This window comes from Cherax quadricarinatus, chromosome 77 (genome assembly GCF_038502225.1).
Source record: "Cherax quadricarinatus isolate ZL_2023a chromosome 77, ASM3850222v1, whole genome shotgun sequence".
NCBI classification, from domain to species: Eukaryota; Metazoa; Arthropoda; class Malacostraca; order Decapoda; family Parastacidae; genus Cherax; species Cherax quadricarinatus.
Genome location: NC_091368.1, coordinates 9,260,564 through 9,284,363, shown reverse-complemented (window position 1 = coordinate 9,284,363; position 23,800 = coordinate 9,260,564).

The window sequence follows — 23,800 nt, the reverse complement described above, 5'->3', positions numbered from 1 at the left end:
ATATATATACCTATATATATACATATATACATATATATATATACATATATATATACATATATATATACATATGTATACATATATATATATATACATATGTATACGTATATATACATATGTATACATATATATACATATATATACACATATGTATACATATATATACATATATATACACATATGTATACATATATATACATATGTATACATATATATACATATATGTATACATATGTATATATATGTATACATATGTATATATATGTATACATATATATATATATATATGTATACATATGTGTATATATATGTATATATATATATATATAATATGCAGTTAGTTGTGCCTCGTCTAATTGGATAGAGATATTCATTACTGATGTTTTACCATATTAGAAACTAATGCCGCACTGTGAATCATTGCTTTTAAATGTATTGAGATAGAGCGCTAGTGTTATGAGATACAAGGGACAACTGTGTTGAGCTCTAGTCTTACTCTACAGTAAACGCATTTGTACATATGAACTCAAAATGGCACATGGATGCGTATATATACATACACGTATATCTTAGGTCTTTTTCATGGGAAGGCCTAAGTTATGCACTTCTTAATACATTCAGCAAAACAATCTCATTTTTATCTTTCCACTTCCTTGGATTAAGCCTGATTACCTCTTATTACTCACTCACTGCATTACTTTAACGAGTTTAACTTTCCGATTATGTTTTTAATATCAATACCAGAGACATACAAAATCAATCATGTATATATAACAGAGGATAAGTGTAAAATATAACATGAAGGCAGTGTTGGGAGGAAAAAAATAGCAAAAAAAATACCGGAAGAAAGAATAAAAAAGACGAGGCAGGAATCTGGGCAGGACGAGAGTGCTCCAGCTGGAAATGTCTATAATCTCGTTGAGGGGAATTTGAGGTGCACTTTCCGGGTCTATAAGGCAGCTGCCGGATACATTGGTTGTCTGTGGCCTTCTACATGTCTATAATACCGGCTCTCTGCTACTCAGGGTCATATTGCAGTTGTCCTGCCCCAGAAAAGAGGGGCTGTCTTGGCTCTCTGCTACTCAGGTTCATATTGCAGTTGTCCTGCCCCTGAAAAGAGGGGCTGTCTTGGCTCTCTGCTACTCAGGGTCATATTGCAGTTGTCTTGCCCCTGAAAAGAGGGGCTGTCTTGGCTCTCTGCTACTCAGGGTCATATTGCAGTTGTCTTGCCCCTGAAAAGAGGGGCTGTCTTGGCTCTCTGCTACTCAGGGTCATATTGCAGTTGTCTTGCCCCTGAAAAGAGGGGCTGTCTTGGCTCTCTGCTACTCAGGGTCATATTGCAGTTGTCCTGCCCCAGAAAAGAGGGGCTGTCTTGGCTCTCTGCTACTCAGGGTCATATTGCAGATGTCCTGCCCCTGAAAAGAGGGGCTGTCTTGGCTCTCTGCTACTCAGGGTCATATTGCAGTTGTCCTGCCCCTGAAAAGAGGGGCTGTCTTGGCTCTCTGCTACTCAGGGTCATATTGCAGTTGTCTTGCCCCTGAAAAGAGGGGCTGTCTTGGCTCTCTGCTACTCAGGGTCATATTGCAGTTGTCCTGCCCCTGAAAAGAGGGGCTGTCTTGGCTCTCTGCTACTCAGGGTCATATTGCAGTTGTCTTGCCCCTGAAAAGAGGGGCTGTCTTGGCTCTCTGCTACTCAGGGTCATATTGCAGTTGTCTTGCCCCTGAAAAGAGGGGCTGTCTTGGCTCTCTGCTACTCAGGGTCATATTGCAGTTGTCCTGCTCCTGAAAAGAGGGGCTGTCTTGATGCTAGTGAAGGGCTTTTATTGGGAATTACAGCTACTTTCCGCTTCCTCAGATCAAACTTGATTATCTTTCACTTGATCATCCGCTGTATGACTGTTAAGTGGTTTCTTTTGATTTCAGTTCTACTAAGGAATAAGTATTTTTTATGCTGAATTGAATTTACAGATAAAAATTCCTATCGTGTCTCTGTGTATTTAAAATCCATCAGAATGCCGTTTAAAATGTCCAGCAGCAGCCAGATGTCTATTTACTGCTAGGTAAACAGTGGCAGCAGGTTTAAAAGAACACTCATAAATTACAAGTTTCACCCAGGTGGGATTCGAACACAGCTCCTTTCTTTTGTGAGTAAATTGTTATTCCATTTAACTAAGGTCACGCAAATTTTTAATGTTCCTAAAAAATAACGTAGAATAAAGTGTCAATGACGGCTAATTTAGTTATTAAATAATGTTTGTAATTAAAACATGGTAATACTACCCTCAGTAATATATATTTACATTAAAATATTTTGAAAGATTTGTAATAGAGACAATTTTTTTCCAGTACCGTAATTTACGATATCAATATGAAAATGTCGACGATCTCTTTTGATGAGACACAAACACATGTTATTAATGATAAAAATATTTAATTCGTTGTGGCCGCACAGTGGAGATAGATGATATATAAATACCGAGACGACGGAAAAATTAAGAGAAAATACAGTATAATGCGATCATTTATTGACTACGATACTTTATTGACTACGTTACTTTATTGACTACGAAACTTTACTACGTTTCGGCCTACTGTGTGGCCGAAACGTATTCAATAAAGTATCGCATTACACTGTATTTGCGTCTATTTTGGCCGAACAGTGTAGAAAGTTGAAAGAATGATAAAAATCTTGAACGTCTTGGTGGACTGTTCCAGGGTAGCTATTCCTAAGCCGCGAGAAAGTGTAAACAAAACGTGTTAGAAATCCAGGAATGTCTTCTGTTAACTTAGGCACGTTTGTACACAACCGGTGCGACTTATACCATTAACAGTTCGACTCGACTCACTAAATCGTAATGACACGATTGCAAACAAACCATACCACGGGTGGGGTTAGAACCCGTGATCAGAGTCTCAGAACTCCAGACCGTCGCGTTAGCCACTGGGCCAGCTGGCTACAGTAAGATTTATCCAACTACGTATATTTCTACACCATAGGAAGGTTAGCATAGGCGCCACTATGACGGTCTGGAGTTTTGAGTCTCTGACAGCGGGTTCAAACCCCACCCGTGGTATGATTTATTAACTGTTCACTTGTTAATGATCCATGTCGGACCGAAACGTTGTCCTAAGTTACTTTCTCCTATTTGCGGGTAATTTGTGTATTGTTCCAGCCACGGTATTGTCTTATTATTCTTTAAACGCTTGTAAATGTCACTATTTTTTAAATCATTTGATATTCTGTTTATTTTCGGCGTTTTGTCACACTCCATTTGTCTCTTGGTATTCGCTTTATCTTAAACTATTTAGAATTTTCCATATTTTCATAATGATTCTCGTGTGATTTTTTCATTTTTTGGGGCAGTGAGATATTTGTTTTTATGTTTTGGCCTTATTGTGTTTTCTATTAAATGTTACGCTGTTTTTTTCGGAGCTGATTCAGCTTTTTGATACCTTATATTTTTTCCTTCGAGAGGCGAGGATTGAGGACCTGGCAGGTCCCTAGAAACCAAAGAGTTGGTTTGCAAATTTCCATCTTAAGACTCTTGTATTTCCCATCTTTTAAAGAGCTTTTACCGAGTTCCCATGAAATTTTAGTAGTGATTTGCTACTTTTCACAGGTTGCAGTACCTTAACATATAAACTTTTGGTGTGCTTGTAGCGAGGCTGTATTGATGTAGTCTGATAAGCAGCTACATCAGTACAGTAATAAATCATTTGATATTTTTTTTTACAGAAAAGCAATTATACAAGCTAGGAGCTGTTATCCTAGTTGAGTTGATTTCAAATCCTAGCCCTGAGGTATACTACCACCCTAAGAATGCCACCCACACTAGTCGACCCAGGTACCTACTTGTTGTTAGGTGAATAGGGACAACAGGTGTAACGAAATACGCCCAGTGTTTCCACCCGCACCGGGGATCGTACCACGGACACTCGGTGAGAGAGTTGAGTGCGCTACCAACTGAGCTACGGGACACCTTGCTAGCTGTAAGTCGGATCATCTGAATTTATTCATAAATATTATTTCAGTGTGTTAAAGGCAGCAATAATTTAGAATATTTCTACTGTTCAGATGTGCAATACAATATACCACAAATATATAGAAGAAAGAAGTAGCTTACTGAGGTCGCCTATTACATAAATATGCATATTTTTCCATGAAATAGTTGTCGAGATTCACTGATAATTTTAGGACTCGCCTGCCACGGTTTCGAATCCTTTCCGTTCCGTAAATTATGACATGTTGCAAGTCAGACTTCTTAGGCAAATCTATCAACCTGGAAATCGTATATCATTAAAGTTAGTCTCTTAAAGAACTTTTTCAGCATCTTAAAGTGTTTATTCTGCAATTTAAAGCATCGATTTTCAAGCTACCTTTTTTTAGGCAACGCAGATGTTACTTTAGTAATTAGTGACTTGAAATGAATTACAAAATAATAAAACTTTCCTGGATAATAGTTCCTAAAAATTATTGATGGCTCTTTATATTATCATAATTATTGATGATGCTTTATGTTCTTATAATTACTGATTGTGCTTTGTATTCTTATGCCCTGAGGCTGGCGAAGGACTCTTCAAATTAGAACTATTTTTTCGATTAACTCTGATTACCTCCAATTCCCAAAACGCTTCTCTGTGAGTTTAGTAATAACTGTAGTGAAAAATATCAGAACGGGAACCTCTGAGCGGTACGGTGTGTTTACACAAGCATCTTCTGTAGAATTACCGAGAAAATGTTAGGTAAATGGACAGAGATGCCATTACAGAAATAAGCCTTACAAACATTGTAATGTTTGTAATGGCTTAACAAAGCTCTTGGAGAGCGAAACGTTCCTATAATAAAGAGTCGCGTTAGTTTCATCTGTGTCCTCTTCCCTACGTAACATCTGAAGTTCCTGTTATTTATTTTGTTTATTTCTGTTTTCCATTATGAAGTCACACGTTTTATAATCAATTCTTCCAGTTTTACGTACACATAAAACACAGGAGAGGAGCACTACAGTAGCCCCCAGGTCAGGCAGCTCCTCCTCAAACCCAGCACTTCTCACTCATATGTTTGCGATTTTTTATAACGACGACACTATGATTTGGAAATGACCCGATTCAGCAACCTGTTAAATCGTCTGTAATCGAAATGTTTATAACTCCCATCTGTCTCAATCAGTTCCTTAAATTAAAATGACAATAATGCTGACATATTCATTAAAGCGATCACAAAAGGGATTTCCACATTCTTTCTCTCCAAACCGGATTTTAATGTGAATGTCTAGATTACTGACAGTTTCATTACCAGCATCGCAAGAGTCTTCAGCTTTTCCTGTCTCTGGACTAAACCTCGGAGATCTCATTTGCATCACAGACACTTGAGGAAATAATGATGCATACTGCTGACAGCAACAGACTAGCTTGCTCCAGGATCAAAGTAAGATGTTTTAACAGAAAATGGATTTTCTTACTTGTGATGACTTCTGTTACGTGACTTGCGTTACAGACGTAAATAGTATTTATCACTATTATATTTATATAAACATTAATATAACTATTTTCATATATTTTGTTATATAATTATTAATATATGAAGATTAATTATTAATTTAACCATGTTACATTCTTAGTAGTAATGTTAATAGTAATAGTTACGTTACTAATTGTATTCTTAGTAGTAATGTTAGTAGTAGTAATAGTTACGTTACTAATGATATTCTTAGTAGTAATATTAATAGTCGCAATACCTACGTTACTAATGATATTCTTAGTAGTAATATTAGTGGTAAAAGTTACGCTGCTAATAATAGTAGAAGGAGCAATAAAAGTAATGCTAGAAGTCTTAGTCTCAGTAGTAATAGCGGTAACATACCCAGGATAAGTTTACTTTAAATAAAGTGTCATGATGTGTCTGTTAAGACATCATAAGAGTGATCTTTCCAGGAAGTGGAGTGATCTTATCAGGAAGTGTAGTGATCTTATCAGGAAGTGTAGTGATCTTACCAGGAAGTGTAGTGATCTTACCAGGAAGTGTAGTGATCTTACCAGGAATTGTAGTGATCTTACCAGGAAGTGTAGTGATCTTACCAGGAAGTGGAGTGATCTTACCACGAAGCGGAGTGATCTTATCAGGAAGTGGAGTGATCTTATCAGGAAGGGAGTGATCTTACCAGGAATATCACTCGTTGACGAAAGATATCACAACATTTGGGTTTTACTTAGAGTAAGAACATGTCATCTTTCTGTGGAGGTATACTAATCAGTCTGCTTTACCCACTGTTTATGATTACCAAAATGGTTAGAACTGGCCATAATCTTTAAAGGGGTGGACCGGGAAGCCAGCGGAAGGCCTCGGTCATTTGACCATAAGCTTCAACGGCGGGTCATCGTCTGACTAAGACCCGTGTCAGGAAACACTTGTCCTGTTTCCTGACGAACCTTACCTAACCTACCCAATGTCTCTGTCTCTCTCTCTGTCTCTCTCTCTGTCTCTCTCTCTCTCTCTCTCTCTCTCTCTCTCACACACACACACACACACACTCCCTCTCTCTCTGTCACACTTAAGTCATGATCCCTCCAATCTTACTAACGATGACTCCTACTCTTTCCATCTCAGATTTAAAAGCCCTCATATTCATCCTGTTTCTCTCCATTTTTAAGTGTCAATACTACCTATATAACCCCTCTCAAATCTATGAATAATAGTTTTGATATTTTCACACCTAATAATTTCCAAACTCTGAATTATCTGCGTAAAATTTACACCACACATTGCCCTCTAACACGACATTTCTACTGCTTCCAGACTCCTCCCATCTGCAATGAAGACTTATGACTTACATCCATATAACAGTGCAGGTTCCATTTTACTTTGGTATATTACCCACTTTTACTTTCACGGATAAAGTTCTCGGTCTTAATAACTTAATGCACCACCCAAAGAAGTTATTATATTTTACAGAAATACCTAGAGCGCTAGCATTCCTGGATATGCAGGCAATTTAAATGAGCTGAGGGGTAAGTGGAAGGCCTGTGTCAGATGACCGAAAACTCTAGCTACGGGTCATTATATGACAAAGACCAACGTCAGAAAATACTTTTGTTTCCTGACGAATCTTACCTAACTAGTGGAGCTCTGTTCATGACCATAAAATCCAAACAGTTTAATAAGATTTTATTATGTAAACATAAGTCACATATATATCTGGCAGTGCTAAGGTAATTAAAGATAAATACGGCTCCATTTGCGACAATTTTTCATGATACAATTTCACGTGTAGTTGTGTTGGAAATTCCGGCAAATTTAATTGGGTTGGGCAGAAAATATTGTCAATAAATATTTTCACTAACTTTTTTCTGCTCCTATAGAAACTTTGATACTACGTGGCAGCTGGTCCATGCATAGCCGGAGAGAACAATGTAAACCAACATTCACACGAAAGAAATAATCTTTTTATAAATACAGGTACGTATTTTACTCTCGCACTCTGGATAAATCCATCCCATAACTCTAAAACACTTTTAACAAATATACACATGTAACGTATATATTTAATAAAGAAATGTATATGCGTCTTTTTGAGGTACACAGAAAATAAATTTATATCTTAATTTGGAACCGTATAAGTTCATGCAAATATTTATATATATCTGTAACACTCGTAGATTAATATTACCACATACAAACTGAACTAGCGAAGTTTATATAATATTAACTAGTAGGTCCATTTAAGTACATAGGTGAGTACACATGCTGAAGACACACACACACACACACACACACACACACACACACACACACACACACACACACACACACAGGCCAAGTGCCTTGGACAAAATGGTAACTAACACACACACATCATCATAACCTACCGACTCTCATATAAAGGTAGACCTGTTTATTCACAAATGCTGATATATTTAAGAAGTAGCCAAAACCAAGGAGAAGGAAATGTAGGAGGTGTATTGCACCATCTAGATATGACAGTCTAAAGAGAAAATTGGAAGAGAATTATGTTTATTTTATTAACACATCGGCCGTCTCCCACCAAGGCAGGGTGGCCAGAAAAAGAAAAACTTTCATCATCCACTCCATCACTGTCTTGCCAGAGGCGCACTTACACTACAGTTATAAAACTGCAACATTAAAAACTCTTTCATTGTGTAGACACTGTACTTCCCATCTCCAGGATTCCAGTCCGGCCTACCAGTTTCCCTCAATCCCTTCATAAATGTTACCTTGCTCACACTCCAACAACACGTCAAGTTCTGAAAACCATTTGTCTCCATTCACTCCTATCTAACACGCTCACGCATGCTTGCTGGAAGTCCAAGTCCCTCGCACACAAAACCTCCTTTACCCCCCCTCCCCCTCCAAACTTTCCTAGGCCGACCCCTACCCCGCCTTCCCTCCACTACAGATTTATTCTCTCTCGAAGTCATTCTATTTTGTTTCACCCTCTCTACATGTCCGAACTACCTCAACAACCCCTCCTCAACACCGGGATAATAGTTTTAGTAATCCTACACCTCCTAATTTCCAAACTAAGTATTCTCTGCATTATATTCACAGCACGCATTGCCCTCAGTATGTTCTGAAGTCTACCCAAAAGTCTTTTATCTACCCATACGTAGCTCAACAAACTACTGTCATTACGTCATATATCATATCTTGTATACTTATTTATCCTCTTTTTCTTAAAATGTATTACCTATACCGAAACCCCTTTCTATACAAAGTTCAGTAAAAGGGCTCCCATTATCATTTACACCTGGCTCCCCAAACTTACCATACCCTCTCTAAACGTTTCTCCTACTTTAGCATTTTGGTCCTCTTCCACAATTACTCTCTCACTTGGTTGAAAAGTGCCTACACACACGCTTAACATATCCCAAAATCTCTCTCCTCTACACTCCTCTCTTCTCTAGGTCCATACACACTTATTATAACCCACTTTTCGCATCCGACCTTTATTTTAATCCACATAATCCTTGAATATATTCATTTATGTTCTCTTCTGCTTCCGTAACTGATTCTTCAACATTATTGCTACCCTTTCCTTACCTCTAATTCTCGCAGATACTCCTGACTTATTCCTATTTATTTCTCCCCATTGAAACTCGCCTACCCCCTTCGCCTTTGTTTCGCTTACAGCTACGACATCCAGCTTCAATTCATTATATTAGCAGTGATTTCTTTCCTATCATCCGCACTACATCCATTCACATTCAGACATCCCAGAGAATGTTAAAAGAACATTTATGGCTAAAAAGGATTCTCAAAGTGGAAAAGTGAAAACGATGAGAGATGCCATGTAAAAAAAAATAAAATAGTGATCAGATGGGACAGCAGCAATGAAGGAAAGGGCAGAAAGATTCCGAGATTTTCTCAAGACAGGGAATCAGAAGAGGTGATAAGGAAAATGGAAAGTGCAATGGTGAAGAGCGACAAGACAGTCTGGAGGAACAAGCAGAGGAGACAAGAAAGGAAAAGGTTACTGATTTTAGGAGGATGCTGAGTAAAAGGAAGGCCAGGAAGCAGATGGAAAGAGGAAGAACAAACGAATGTATTAATTATTGGGTATGAATGAATGATTTGGAAACCCGACAAGCTGATAAATGAGAAGCCTGTGAAACGTATGGGTATCTTTATTCTGGAAACGTTTCGCCAGCCAGTGGTTTTTTCAGTCCAGTGCTGAGAAAGGTGGAAGATAATCAGTCACTCAGCCTGGAGTAGATGCGTTAAGTCATTCTATCGTTGGATGCATAATTGGAAAAGAGATTAAGCAGGAGAAAATTTATCAAAGGATTTAGAGGTACTCCCATGACCAACGACATCCCATCAAGCTCATTTTATGGTAAACCATAATTCAGAACAAGTTCCTGAGATAGACAGCAGGACTGAAAGACACAAAATATGACAGTAAATATCTGGACAGAGACAAGACAGAGATGAGCAACTGAGTGAATACATACAGTGCCATCTGGCACCAAAGAGAGAAATAGAGAGATGGGGGGGAAGAGGCAGGAGGCCAACCTACTTCTTTCCTAATAGGTTCACCCAATGATTCACTCTCACTATCCCCACACTCTTCACACTTTATCACCACCACCTCTTCACTCTATAACTCACATCTTGGTCCTTCCTCTGTACTGCTGCACACATACCCTTGTCTTACCCACCCAGTCCCGGGTAAATACTAAACATACAGAAAGACTAGATCATAACATCTAGATCACTGTAAAGAAAACTCAGTGTGGTATAAAGATGCGTATGAATTATCAAAGTTACGAGTTTAAGGAACACTTATACAGACTCATACATCATATCTATCACAGAGACAAAACTATCTGAAGTAATAACTGATGCCATATTCCCAGCAGGATACCAACTAATAAGGAAAGACAGAGGAAAAAGAAGAGTGGCTCTGCTAGTCAGAAATCCCTTTAGTTTCACAGAGATGAGAATGACAAATCTACATTAGCCATTTGATTATATAGTGAGTACAATCAAGATTGGGGGATTCATTGTGGTGGTAGCAGTGATTTACATAACCATCTCATCACCGAATAGTAAGAGACCAAAACAGAAATATTAGAACATTAAACCAAGGGTTGACACTCACAGAATGGTTCAGGCCCATACACACGTAATAAATATTCCACAAATGATGACATGGAAGATGGATTGACTAAATCCAAGGCATTTTGACAAAGTTTTGCAGTTTGTGATCCCGTCTAGTGCCGTTGGCCTACTAAAACACGCGGGCTACGGAAGAGAAACACACATATTGGTTACAAACATGACAAGTGTTCACTCACTCGATTAGCTTAAGGCTTTAAAAGATGGCCGAGAGAAAAAAGCAGACTAACATAACATTAAAACTATGGTTCCTCAACTCGAAGACAAGTAATAGGGGCCTTTGTATAATTATCATTCAATCTTTTGTTGGAAGTCACTTAGCTGGTTAGCTAAGTGACTTTAGACAAAAATAGTCTACCACACCGGCAAACTCCCACACCAACAGTCTTTAACACCCACACTCCCTCACCTACCAGTTTCCGCACCCTCTCTCCCGCTCCCACTATTTCCCACAGTCAACGTTCCACACCTAGAAACTCCCTCACCCTCGCTCTAGCACCCACACTCCCACAAGAGGTCACTCCACTCCTACTCAACTCTTCTCTCCTCTGCATCAAACAAAGATACAACTAGTGACAAATTAAGCCAATTGCCTAATGACATCTTTTGCTTGTTTTCATTTCTATTTTCTTCATCAACTAATTTCCAACAAAAAGACATTTCCTTTGATCCTAATTTGGATTCCCCGAAGGAGGACCTTCAATAGGATGCCTGAATATTGTCTTTTTTTCTTTTCTTACTCAAAGTTTTCGTAGAAGCAAAAACCTCTACCCTCAGACAGTCTGCGTTGGTGTTACCCTTCGCATTGCCGCCTCTACCCTTTCCTAACACAGGTGTAGTATCTGCGGTAATGCATCGGTGGACTGATTCGTGTATCATTGTTTTCTTGAACAGTATAGATCTAAAGGAAAAATTGTAAGGCACAAAGAGCTTAACATCATCCTTATTCTTTATTGCTGGGCATCTAGTAATGAAGGAGCCACAGCAACTATGCAAATCCTCAGTTGGTCTGAGACTGCACATGTGCATCTACATTGGCTGATACCTATCTCCAGTGCAGCAGGGGGTAAAAGGGATGCCCTCTGCCAGCTTCAGGGTGTCCTAAATCTAGAAAATATGATGAACTTGCCCATTGTTACATGTTTGTTCCTATAGGTTCAGAGGCCCTCGGCCCATGGGGAAAGAGTGCATCCAAGTTCCATAACCACTGGATTCCTTTCACTCCCACTCATGGTACTGCCACGATTCTAATACACAATATCAACTATCACTGGTTCCGTCTCCCTAGCCCTAGCCCTGGCTCTTGCAGACGTCCTCCTCAGTGCCTCCCAGCAAAGCCTTGCTTAATACTGGCACTTATCAGTGAATGAAACAGACGATGGTACCAGATTTCCGTAAGCCAACGGCGTCAAAGCGACGCTGGGAGCAGACGTGGCACATATCGAGTATGCAACACAGAGAGGAATATTAACAGCAGGACTGGCTTAATCCGCAAATACTACTACAACACTGGTGGTATTTTAGGCACTTGGACTCTATTCCTGGAGAACGATTATCAACAGTCCTTTCCAGCAAGTAGAGATAACGGCATCCCTTTATGCTTCACCTCAAAGTAACAGCAACCTCAAAGAAGCAATCAAATTAACATATGTTAGGACCCTGCCACATACTCCCAAAGAGGTCGCACTCAGGCTGCTGCAATGCTAGTTGACCTTTTGTCATTGATGCCCCAACTGTCACCGGAGCATGACACGAATTGTGTTTGGCAATACCTTCCTGGCCTTTCCACCCAGGAGGAATAAATCACTTGCTTCATCAGTCATTTAGGCAATAAATGAATTCCCCTAAGACAAGAATTCTTGCCACCTTCCTTACCGTTCAAAAGCCGCCCACCAGAAACAGGAAAGCCACACTTCCCCTGATGTCCTCAAAATGAAAGTATAAATCACCATGACAATATTGGAAGAGAATACTGCAGGAACAATCAGATAAATCACTAGCAGTGAAACAGTTCTCCCCGAGACTCCACCACAATCAAGGTCCCACACGGCAAAAGCCCGCCTAGAGACCGACAACAATGCTCCTTACGATAACACCACCAGAGTATAACCATTGACAGTCCAAGAACCAAAAGTCACATGTCCTTCCCTCCAGATTCTATAATCGGTTTTGCGTGATTAAGGCCACAGTACATTGAACAACTGCTGAGCCCAGCAGTGGATGTTGCAGAGCTCACACGATTTGCCAACTTCTGACTCGCCGGTGTTCCCGAGGTCTCTTGTTATCATCACTCTGTGTAATAAAAAGGATGGATGGGTAAATCAGGCCCATTGCAATTGGTAACTCCCGCCGCCTTGTTGCCAGGGTAGCTATGAATGGTAAGCCTTGATGCAGCCATCACTCAGACGAAGGTAGCTGGTATCAAGATCCCGCAACGCTGTGAAGTAACAGCTTATGCAGCACGTGCAGACAATAGTAATTTCATGTGCCAGATATCTCAGATCAAATTAGACTTTGCAAATGCCTTCAAATCAGTCAAAAGGAAGGTTTTACTGACAGCTGTCATAATTTTCCTGCGCTTCATCCATTTATCCATGTGAGGGAAAAGTTTAACAGATATGAGTAGCGAGCGAGTATATGGTGACGATAGTTTGATTGCCGGCTGCTTGTTAAGGTAGGGTCAGTCTAGCTCCCGCTATCCCCCCCCCCTTTTTCTCCACCCCGAAAGGTGACGTGCGGGGCTCCGACCAAACAGTAATCACTTGACTCACAGCTCCCAGCACAACTGTAAGTAAAAGCCTCTGCTCCTGTTTTTAATGGATATATTGATTAAAAGCTTCACTTTTAACCAATTTTAAAGACTTAGTTCATTCTGCCTTGATTTCTATGTGCTTTTAGATAATCATGTTTTTTTTTTAAATACTTATCATGGGGAGTGATTTCTTAGGCAGTGGGTAACCTTTGTCTCTTTCTAGCTTGGAATGTCAGCTCGGGTCATCTGGCAACTAAAGAAACAGTGTTGAAGGAGACGAACTTTACCAAAGTTCTGAGACGTCACCATTTTATCTGCATACCTAAGTGTAGCCAACCCCAGGCAACTACCTCTCATCCTTGCAGTGGTGAAAGACCTGCGTTCCTACCATCTTGACGGACTATTCAAGGCTAGAGACTCTGTGAAGAACTAGTCGTTGGGTTGTCACTCAACATCTGTGACCCCACCATCATCAGCAACGGCTACAATTTCTACAACACGCGGTGTCAACAACATCAACCAGACACCCCAGTCTAACTGTACATATTAGCGTTGAATTCAGATATTATTTTTATATTTCATTTTTCATTTCTCTTTCAAGTAGGATAAAAATTCATATTTAATTGTTTTATATTTTCATTTCTAAATAATAGTGTTTATATTTGACTTATTTTTCTATTCATTAATTTTCCTGAGGAGGAGCCAGCCTAGGTAATACTTACTGAAGTTGTTACAGGGCTGAGTAAGCCTTCACAATCCACTACAACAGCATTTCAGAATATAATGGCTCACTGACACGATTTCAAAACAGACTAATGAAAGTAGATGACACGATATGTTTTTTTTTTTTTGTAAATACAGGAATTCTCAATGGCGGCCAAATTAAGAGCAGTTGTGTGTGTCTTATAATTTCTAAGTACAATGAAGCTGAGGAATCATTGCTTAGCGCTTCTTTTTTATTATAATAATAATAATAATAATAATGAGGAATCATTCAGTACATGAAGACAAAACAGTGTTCCAGTGTGATAAACAGATGATGGAAGAAAATCGAAGGGATCTGTGTGTCCGTTCATAGCTAAACAGTTTTCGTTGAGTATTGCTGATCATTTAAATGACCTCCTCGAAAGAACTTTTAGCTGGTAGTTTTGAATTAAAATCCCTACGTTCAAGAGATCAAAGTGTAGTGAAGTTTTCTCCAATAAACCTGCACTCTCTTTAAGTGATGATTGGAAAACCGCTAATGGAGATAGTAACTTCAGTGTATTTGTATATAAAAATAATATTTTTGTAACTGAACTAGTGAATGAAACTATTATGCAATATTCTTGAACCGTGTGATTGCAATGTTGATGCAACATAAGACGCTTCAAAGGAATCCTTCAAAAGTAATGAACTCGAGCTGCGAAGACTAATTGTACCTGATACTTTCGATGCTTCTGCTATGATCAGTGGGAACGATGGAGTGGATTTAAAACTTAATCAGAGTTTTCTCAGTTGATAATTGTGTGTGTGTGTGTGTGTGCTTTTTTGTGTGTATGCGTGTTTGTGTGTGCGTGCTTTTGTGTGTGTGTGTGTGTGTGCGCGTTTTTGTGTTTTGCGTGTTTTTTGTGTGCGTGTTTTTTTTTTGAGTGTGTGTGTGATTTTTTCAACTTGCTCTGTATAGGAACTTGGACTTCATGATCAGAGAGACATAGTTTTTTCTCCTACTCAATTTGCTAAGCCAAGGTTAATGGACAACCTTCAATGACACTAGTGTACCTAACCCAAACGCCATGGATGTTCATTAAAACTGCCATTGCGAGAATACTGCAGCAGTGATTCCAGCTCAAAACTCGTTTTGATTTTATGGCAAACATTATGTATCTTAAATTTTACTGAAGAATATTCTTGGAGAGATTCCAAGTGTGACAATGAAATTCGAACTAAAAATAGAGGATTCAATGCCGTTGCTAAGTGACTTCGTCAATCTGATTGATTCCTTTAATTCAGATATTGCATTTCCTGGATGCTACTCAAGGTTGTTTTGACCTTATTCGGTACTTAGGTTATGAATTTGAGCAGGAAAGGTCACATTGAAAGATTCATGATTAACGTGTTGGATCTGCATGAAGTTTCCAGCTGAGCCTGAGGCGCGACTACGTCTTCATTTTCCAAATAACGTTTGAGTGCTGAAATCAGTGTCGTATCTGAGTGAAAGTGAATATCAAAATATGTATCGAAGACGCTTTAACTCTTATCAGTATAAGAGCTGCAGTAAGACATGTGCATCAATTAAGTATCTTCCGAAAAGTTTTGAATACATAGGTTTCTTCAGGCGAATACCGAGAATGCAGCAGATGCAGTGGAGATGTAAAGACAATGTAATCAGTACCTCTCTCTCTAAGACGTACTTTTGAGGCGATCAGTCCCTCAGTCTGGAGGAGAATCCTGCTCCATAGTCTGAAACAGTGATGCTGAATCATTAGACTGGAGATTCATAAGAATGAATACAGAGATAGTTTACAATCAAGCAGGTTAACCTTTTAACCTACCTGGTCCCGTTTTCAGTTGTTGCCGTCTCCAGAGAGGACGTCAGCATCCTGCAATGCTGTTAACAAATGAATGAAAATTACCAACGATTTAATGATTTAAAGTACTGTACATTGCAGAAATTTAAAGTACCGTATTTTACGGTATATAAGACGCATTTTTTTCCATAAAATGTCTCCAAAAACCATCCTGCGTCCTATAAATTGAAGGTCGGTGACAGGAGCGTTAAGTTTGGGGTGTGGGATGGGCTGTACTCTCCCAGTTAGGTTTGATGCCCAGCCGTTGAAGCTAAAACAAGTAGTGTTTTAACCAACCCATAAATCAAATTAATTTTGTGTTAGAATTAACATTCCAGGTAGTGGTAAATTTTACTTAATGTAAATTTAATGTTTGTGATGAATTTTTCAAGATTGGTGAGGTTTTCAAGCTGAAATAAGGTGTTCAGGTGAGCACTAGGCCTATCGTATGTTTTGATCTACCCATAAATCAAGTGTAACCTTATTTCTGCATGTAAAATTACCATAGGTTTCATTGGAGTAAATATTACTTGGTATTAGGCACTCTAAACTTTTTTCTGATTATTACCTTCTAAATTGGGGTGCGTCTAATGCATCGGAGCGTCTTATAAGCCGCAAAATACGGTACATATCATTGGCAGTGAACTCCGCAAAAACTAACAAACATCGTTGCAGTGCCCTCAGATCTGGGATAATGGAATCCACAGGAAAAAATTATATGCAGTTAGTCGGAAGGCTTCATCAAAATCTGTTTCACTTGTTAAGAAAGAGCGTTAATCGTTTCAAAGTGTTTGGGAATGACTCACAAAATCGTGAGCTAGAATTCGCTACAGCCACGCTGGCGGGAGATTCATCTGTAAAACCTGCATTTGTGGTCACTGTGTGGCCAATGTTAACCTCTCTATGGTGTACTGAAATATATCTTGTTGAATGAATCTTATTATAGCCAGCTTACGCACTAGACTGGAGTTTTACAACTCGCTCCCCATGGGTTCAAACCACACCCGTTCCGTGGTTTTTTTGAGAATGACTCAATGACGGAGGCTATGTTCAAACTCTATCTTTAAAAGAGGCAGTTATCAGCTCTTAAGTGGCAGCGTCTCGACTCAACAGGTGCATTCTATGTCAAGATAAGCAATTCCGTGAATGTTTCCTACACTGTTTTATACAAAGTTGCACATGCCAAGAAGCCTCTTACAATTGTAAAGCAACTTGTGCTCCCCTTTGCAAAAAAGATGGGGCGGTTTGTTCTTGGCGAGGAAACTGGAAGGAAACTGAGTGATATATCTGCCTCCAACGACACAGTATCGAGAAAGTTAAATGAGATATCACAGAATATCAGTGACTACGTTGTATATGAAGTAAAGAAGCCATCACTGTTTGTCGTACAATTGGACGAATCTGCCGGTGCCACATTGGGCTCTCAGCTAATGGTTTTCGCACGATACGTGGTTAAAAGAGACTTCAAAGACGAGTTTCATTTTGTAAGAGACTTGATTCCGCCACAGAGGCTAAGAATGTGTTTAAAATTTTTAATAATGTCTCTGAAGACTATGGTTTAGACTGATGGCTCACTGCCTTCCCAACATTGGTGAAACAAGGTGCTCCAGGTGTAACCGAAGCTCATTGCTTCATTCACATGAAAGGATTGACATCAAAAACTTTGCCGGAAGAAATGGACATCGCTTTGAAAGGGCTAATGAAGGTGGTCAGTTAAATATAATCTTCGGCTGTAAACACTAGGTTCTGCAAAAGATTTTGCCTGGACATAGGTTCCGAGTTTGATCTGTTTCTGTTCTACACTTCTGTACGGTGTTGTCAGCAAAGAACGTACTCAGCAAAGTTTTTCAATGGAGAGAGGAGTTGAATTTATTTCTCCATGTTCAAGGGTATGAGGAATTTCGAAATGTGTTGACGTAGTCATCAGATTTACAACCTGTGTATCCTGTCAATATTTTTGGAGACTTATACAAACTGAATCTTTAGCTACAAGGAAACGGTGCAAATCAGTTTACTCACTAGGGCATCATCAAGGCTTTTCCTGACAAATTGGAAGTCTGGATCGTAAATGTCGATTGCAATAATTTGGTTCAATTTCCATGTGTGGATGCCATGCTCAGAAAAAAGGAATCTATGCAGACGCACGTTCTAGATCACTAATGGAAGCAGCAGAACAATCTCCAGGAAGAATTCTTGGATGATTTGGCAGCTCAAGACGTGTACCAGCAGTCAACCATGTAGAAATTTTGTACCAGAATGAATGCGAGTTGCCCACATCTGTTAGCACATGCGGTCAGATTTATTTTGCCATTTGCCTAAGCTTGTATGTATGAAACTGGATTTTTGCGCTTATTGCACGTTAAGTCCAAACAGAGGAATCGGATTGCGCTGGAACGCGATATTCGTTGTGCATTGTCAAGTACCATTCCAAACATGATCAAGTACCACTACAGACATTATTAAATACCACTCCAAACACTGAAAGACTTGTCAATGAGAAGATTCTCCAAACATCAATTAGCAAGAAATACATTTTACACCATGATGCTGCCTGTCTATTCTTTTTTATAATTTCTCAAAAATTGTGGTCTTCTCCAAACATTGTAAACTTTGTTCCTGAAAAGGGAATCCCCCCAAAAATCTGGTAGTATATATACTGAGAATCAAAATGTTTGTCCTCTCTTCAATCATTTCTCAAAAAGGTGGTCCACGATTTTTTTAATTGGCCTGGTGGTCCGTGGGCTGAAACGAGTTGAGAATCATAGTTCTGTTTAATATTCTACGAACGACGGCTGAAGTTGGTTGTCGGAATATACAGTCAACTTTCTATTGCTCTTTCTATTAATGAAATTTCATAGTTTATAAAATGTGGACTAAGTATCATCTCCAGACTAAGGGACTGATTATCTCAAACTTCTCCCCTTCCACCGTTCTTCCCTGTATTGGACTGATGAAGCCACTGGCTTGGTAAAACGTTTCCTCCAAACGTTACACAAGTGTCTAATTCAACAACCTTTCCGTTTTCTAAACCATTTATACAATATTGTAATTTTCCTTTCCATCAAGGGGAAGAGAGTTTCTTGATGCTGGGGAAGAGAGTTTCTTGATGCTGGGGAAGAGAGTTTCTTGATGCTGGGGAAGAGAGTTTCTTGATGCTGGGGAAGAGAGTTTCTTGAAGCTGGGGAAGAGAGTTTCTTGAAGCTGGGGAAGAGAGTTCCTTGAAGCTGGGGAAGAGAGTTCCTTGAAGCTGGGGAAGAGAGTTCCTTGAAGCTGGGGAAGAGAGTTCCTTGAAGCTGGGGAAGAGAGTTCCTTGAAGCTGGGGAAGAGAGTTCCTTGAAGCTGGGGAAGAGAGTTCCTTGAAGCTGGGGAAGAGAGTTCCTTGATGCTGGGGAAGAGAGTTCCTTGATGCTGGGGAAGGGAGTTCCTTGATGCTGGGGAAGGGAGTTCCTTGATGCTGGGGAAGGGAGTTCCTTGATGCTGGGGAAGGGAGTTCTTTGATGCTGGGGAAGAGAGTTCCTTGATGCTGGGGAAGGGAGTTTCTTGATGCTGGGGAAGGTATAACGGGTTTGGTAGGTGCTGCAAGCGGGTGGTTAATGATATACGTCTTCGGAGGCTTCTTCGTTTATTGTTAAGTCGTGGTGGGTACACAGGCTTGTGTGTTGTGCCCATGGCCCGGGCAGGGCCATCCCACGAGAGAGAGCTACTAGTACTTGTGTCTTGCTGCTAGGCCGCTGTGTGAGTGAGAGCGAGGCAAGGGCAGACAGGCTGGCGTGCCTACCGAGAGACCTGTCTACAGAGGGCAGCATCTGAGTGGCGCGAAATATGAACTAAGCTGGCAGACAGCATGGGCTGTCTGTGCAGACAGTACAGGCTGTCTACATACGCTCGGCCACCTACCGCGCGTCGTCCCGACGCGACAATACTGGTAGTAAAAGAAACTCGGTCTCTCTCGTAGGAACAGGGCACAGAACACAAAATAGAAACATATATATACATATGGACATGGAAAAAAAACTTCCTACAGGGAGGGAAGAAAAAAACATGTGGGGTGTGCTAAACATCGTGGTCAAAGGCAGTGAGCGTCGAAGTGCATCACTGCACGCCTTCCTGCGTCTGGACAGATACTGCAACACGGGAGACATCGCTGCGGCTGAGCTGTGACGTAACAGGGTACGGTCTCCTCTGGAACGGTGAAGCAGACATCGTAGGAGTCGCTGCAGGTTTCACTCAACCTGAGGCACAACATGCTGGTGCCCTCGAGTGAGGCGTCGACAAAACTCGGCAACTGGGCAGGACTTCTGGCAAGCGACTCAGGAGGACACTTCTCGACTGGGCTGTCACTGCCGGCGAGCGTGGAGCGAGTTGTGGAGCGAGTCGTGGCAGAGACGACTGGGCGAAACATCTGGGAGTCGTAACATCATACACCAGACTGCAGTGAGAGAGCTAGCAGTCAAAGTGACATCATCTTTGTGCAGGCTGCTCACTGAAGCTTGTGACACGAGGCTGACACAGCGCCTGCCAACAGGGCTAACTGCTGCTTGGCGAGTGTCATTCGGCAGTTGGAGTTATAGCAGAGGTTAGTCTAAGCGTCCCCAGACTTGTTTCTCTACATATAACTGCACTCTGAAGGTCTGGAGGTGAAGTGAAACAAATCTCGATGGGAATCGTAGCAGGTACGATTCTTCAGAACATCACGAGCGACGAGCATAAAAGCTTTCTGTACAAGAGGGCTCATACGCTCAGGGCTGAGTAATCAGCTGTCAAACACACTGGTCACACGGGTGACTTAACACAGTGGTGCTACTCAGGTCTGGCTCAGACCTCACTGGACACACGGAAACTTTACACACCCGCGGTACAACGTGGCTTAAACTAGCAAATGATGCTTTTCTGTGCATAAAACTGACTCTAAGACATACTAAAATGTGAGAACACTGACTGAGAGGAATTAATTAACACGACATATATCTTCTCTCAATCTTCTCGAAAATATTAAAATAATTACTAGAAACACTCGATGTGACATCATGTGATGTCAGGCGTGATGACGTCAGCAGCACTGACGTCAGCAGACATCTCGAGGTAACGTCAGCAGACATCTCGAGGTGACGTCAGGCAGACATCGTGACGTCATGAAGTCGGGCAGCATCGTGGGTGACGTCAATGAGATGCGGGCAGCAGACCACAGCATGTGGCCTGGGACATCTGGTAACTCACGTAGCTCGTAGGTCTACGTGACATCGCCCACACCCATGTGGCGTCGTGATCCACGTGGCGTTGTGATCTACGTGGCATGCTGATCCACGTAGCTTCGAGTGGCCTCGGGCACTCGGATACACAGCTCTGGCAATGAATCACACGAAAAACAGCAGAAAACACAGCAGAGGGAGTGGGCAGTGGTGAGTGTATGGTAGTGTGGTGGCGAGGAGCGTGGGTGAGTGTATGGCAGGGGATCATCTGGCCATTCCTCCTCCTCCTCCTCCACCCACAAACACGTGGAGAAGCTCACATTGGACGCAGAAATCACCACAAAACTCACCTCTGGCTTGCTGAAACAGCTGTGCTGAGCTGAACAACAACAGCAACATACAAGTGACGCTGAACACGTGACTTGAAACAGCGTGGGACACTGTAGCGTGGGACGCTGTAGCGTGGGGTCACTGTGACGCCACTTACAATTCTCGGAGAATTTCGGCAAATTTCGGCTGGATCCTGCTTGTACCTGTGTCTGGATGCTCAAACGTGCAGACACGACATCAGGATAACTCGTTGAGAGATGGATGCTTCTTGTGTAGGGTGATGAAGTGAAGATGGCTTTATACCTCTTCCTTCCTCGCTTTGGGCAAACACACTGCTGCGACCACCGCTGGTACCATTATTACGGGTTTGTTTGGTATGTGCTGCAAGCGGGTGGTTAATGATATACGTCTTCGGAGGCTTCTTCGTTTATTGTTAAGTCGTGGTGGGTACACAGGCTTGTGTGTTGTGCCCATGGCCCGGGCAGGGCCATCCCACGAGAGAGAGCTACTAGTACTTGTGTCTTGCTGCTAGGCTGCTGTGTGAGTGAGAGCGAGGCAAGGGCAGACAGGCTGGCGTGCCTACCGAGAGACCTGTCTACAGAGGGCAGCATCTGAGTGGCGCGAAATATGAACTAAGCTGGCAGACAGCATGGGCTGTCTGTGCAGACAGTACAGGCTGTCTACAAAGGGAGTTCCTTGATGCTGGGGAAGAGAGTTCTTTGAAGCTGGGGAAGAGAGTTTCTTAATGCTGGGGAGGGAGTTCCTTGATGCTGGGGAAGGGAGTTCCTTGATGCTGGGGAAGGGAGTTCCTTGATGCTGGGGAAGGGAGTTCCTTGATGCTGGGGAAGGGAGTTCCTTGATGCTGGGGAAGGGAGTTCCTTGATGCTGGGGAAGGGAGTTCCTTGATGCTGGGGAAGGGAGTTCCTTGATGCTGGGGAAGAGAGTTCTTTGAAGCTGGGGAAGAGAGTTCTTTGAAGCTGGGGAAGAGAGTTCTTTGAAGCTGGGGAAGGGAGTTCCTTGAAGCTGGGGAAGGGAGTTCCTTGATGCTGGGTAAGGGAGTTCCTTGATGCTGGGTAAGGGAGTTCCTTGATGCTGGGTAAGGGAGTTCCTTGATGCTGGGTAAGGGAGTTCCTTGTTGCTGGGTAAGGGAGTTCCTTGTTGCTGGGTAAGGGAGTTCCTTGATGCTGGGTAAGGGAGTTCCTTGATGCTGGGTAAGGGAGTTCCTTGATGCTGGGTAAGGGAGTTCCTTGATGCTGGGGAAGGAAGTTCCTTGATGCTGGAGAAGGGAGTTCCTTGATGCTGGCGAAGAGAGTTTCTTAATGCTGGGGAGGGAGTTCCTTGATGCTGGGGAAGAGAGTTCTTTGATGCTGGGGAAGAGAGTTTCTTGATGCTGGGGAAGGGAGTTCCTTGATGCTGGGGAAGGGAGTTCCTTGATGCTGGGGAAGGGAGTTCCTTGATGCTGGGGAAGGGAGTTCCTTGATGCTGGGGAAGGGAGTTCCTTGATGCTGGGGAAGGGAGTTCCTTGATGCTGGGGAAGGGAGTTCCTTGATGCTGGGGAAGGGAGTTCCTTGATGCTGGGGAAGGGAGTTCCTTGATGCTGGGGAAGGGAGTTCCTTGATGCTGGGGAAGGGAGTTCCTTGATGCTGGGGAAGGGAGTTCCTTGATGCTGGGGAAGGGAGTTCCTTGATGCTGGGGAAGGGAGTTCCTTGATGCTGGGGAAGGGAGTTCTTTGATGCTGGGGAAGGGAGTTCTTTGATGCTGGGGAAGGGAGTTCTTTGATGCTGGGGAAGGGAGTTCTTTGATGCTGGGGAAGGGAGTTCTTTGATGCTGGGGAAGGGAGTTCTTTGATGCTGGGGAAGGGAGTTTCTTGGTTCTGGGGAAGGGAGTTCCTTGCTGCAGGGGAAGGGAGTTCCTTGCTGCAGGGGAAGGGAGTTCCTTGCTGCAGGGGAAGGGAGTTCCTTGCTGCAGGGGAAGGGAGTTCCTTGCTGCAGGGGAAGGGAGTTCCTTGCTGCAGGGGAAGGGAGTTCTTTGATGTAGGGGAAGAGAGTTCCTTGATGCAGGGGTAAGGGAGTTCCTTGATGCTGGGGAAGGGACTTCCTTGATGCTGAGGAAGATCTCTTGATGCAGGGTAGCACCTTGTTGTTAATGAAGGGATATTTGTCTTTGGAATTTGAGATGGATCATGCTTGATCACTTCCTGTTCCAGTGCTGTGTGACCGCTACGAGTCCAGCGCTTCCCTATAACAACAACCAAAAAAATCTTTTTGCCCCGAGTTGTACTTAAACACCTAAAATCCGTCACTAATAACTGTTGCGTTACGTGGAAGGAAATTTCGTTGTGTTATTGC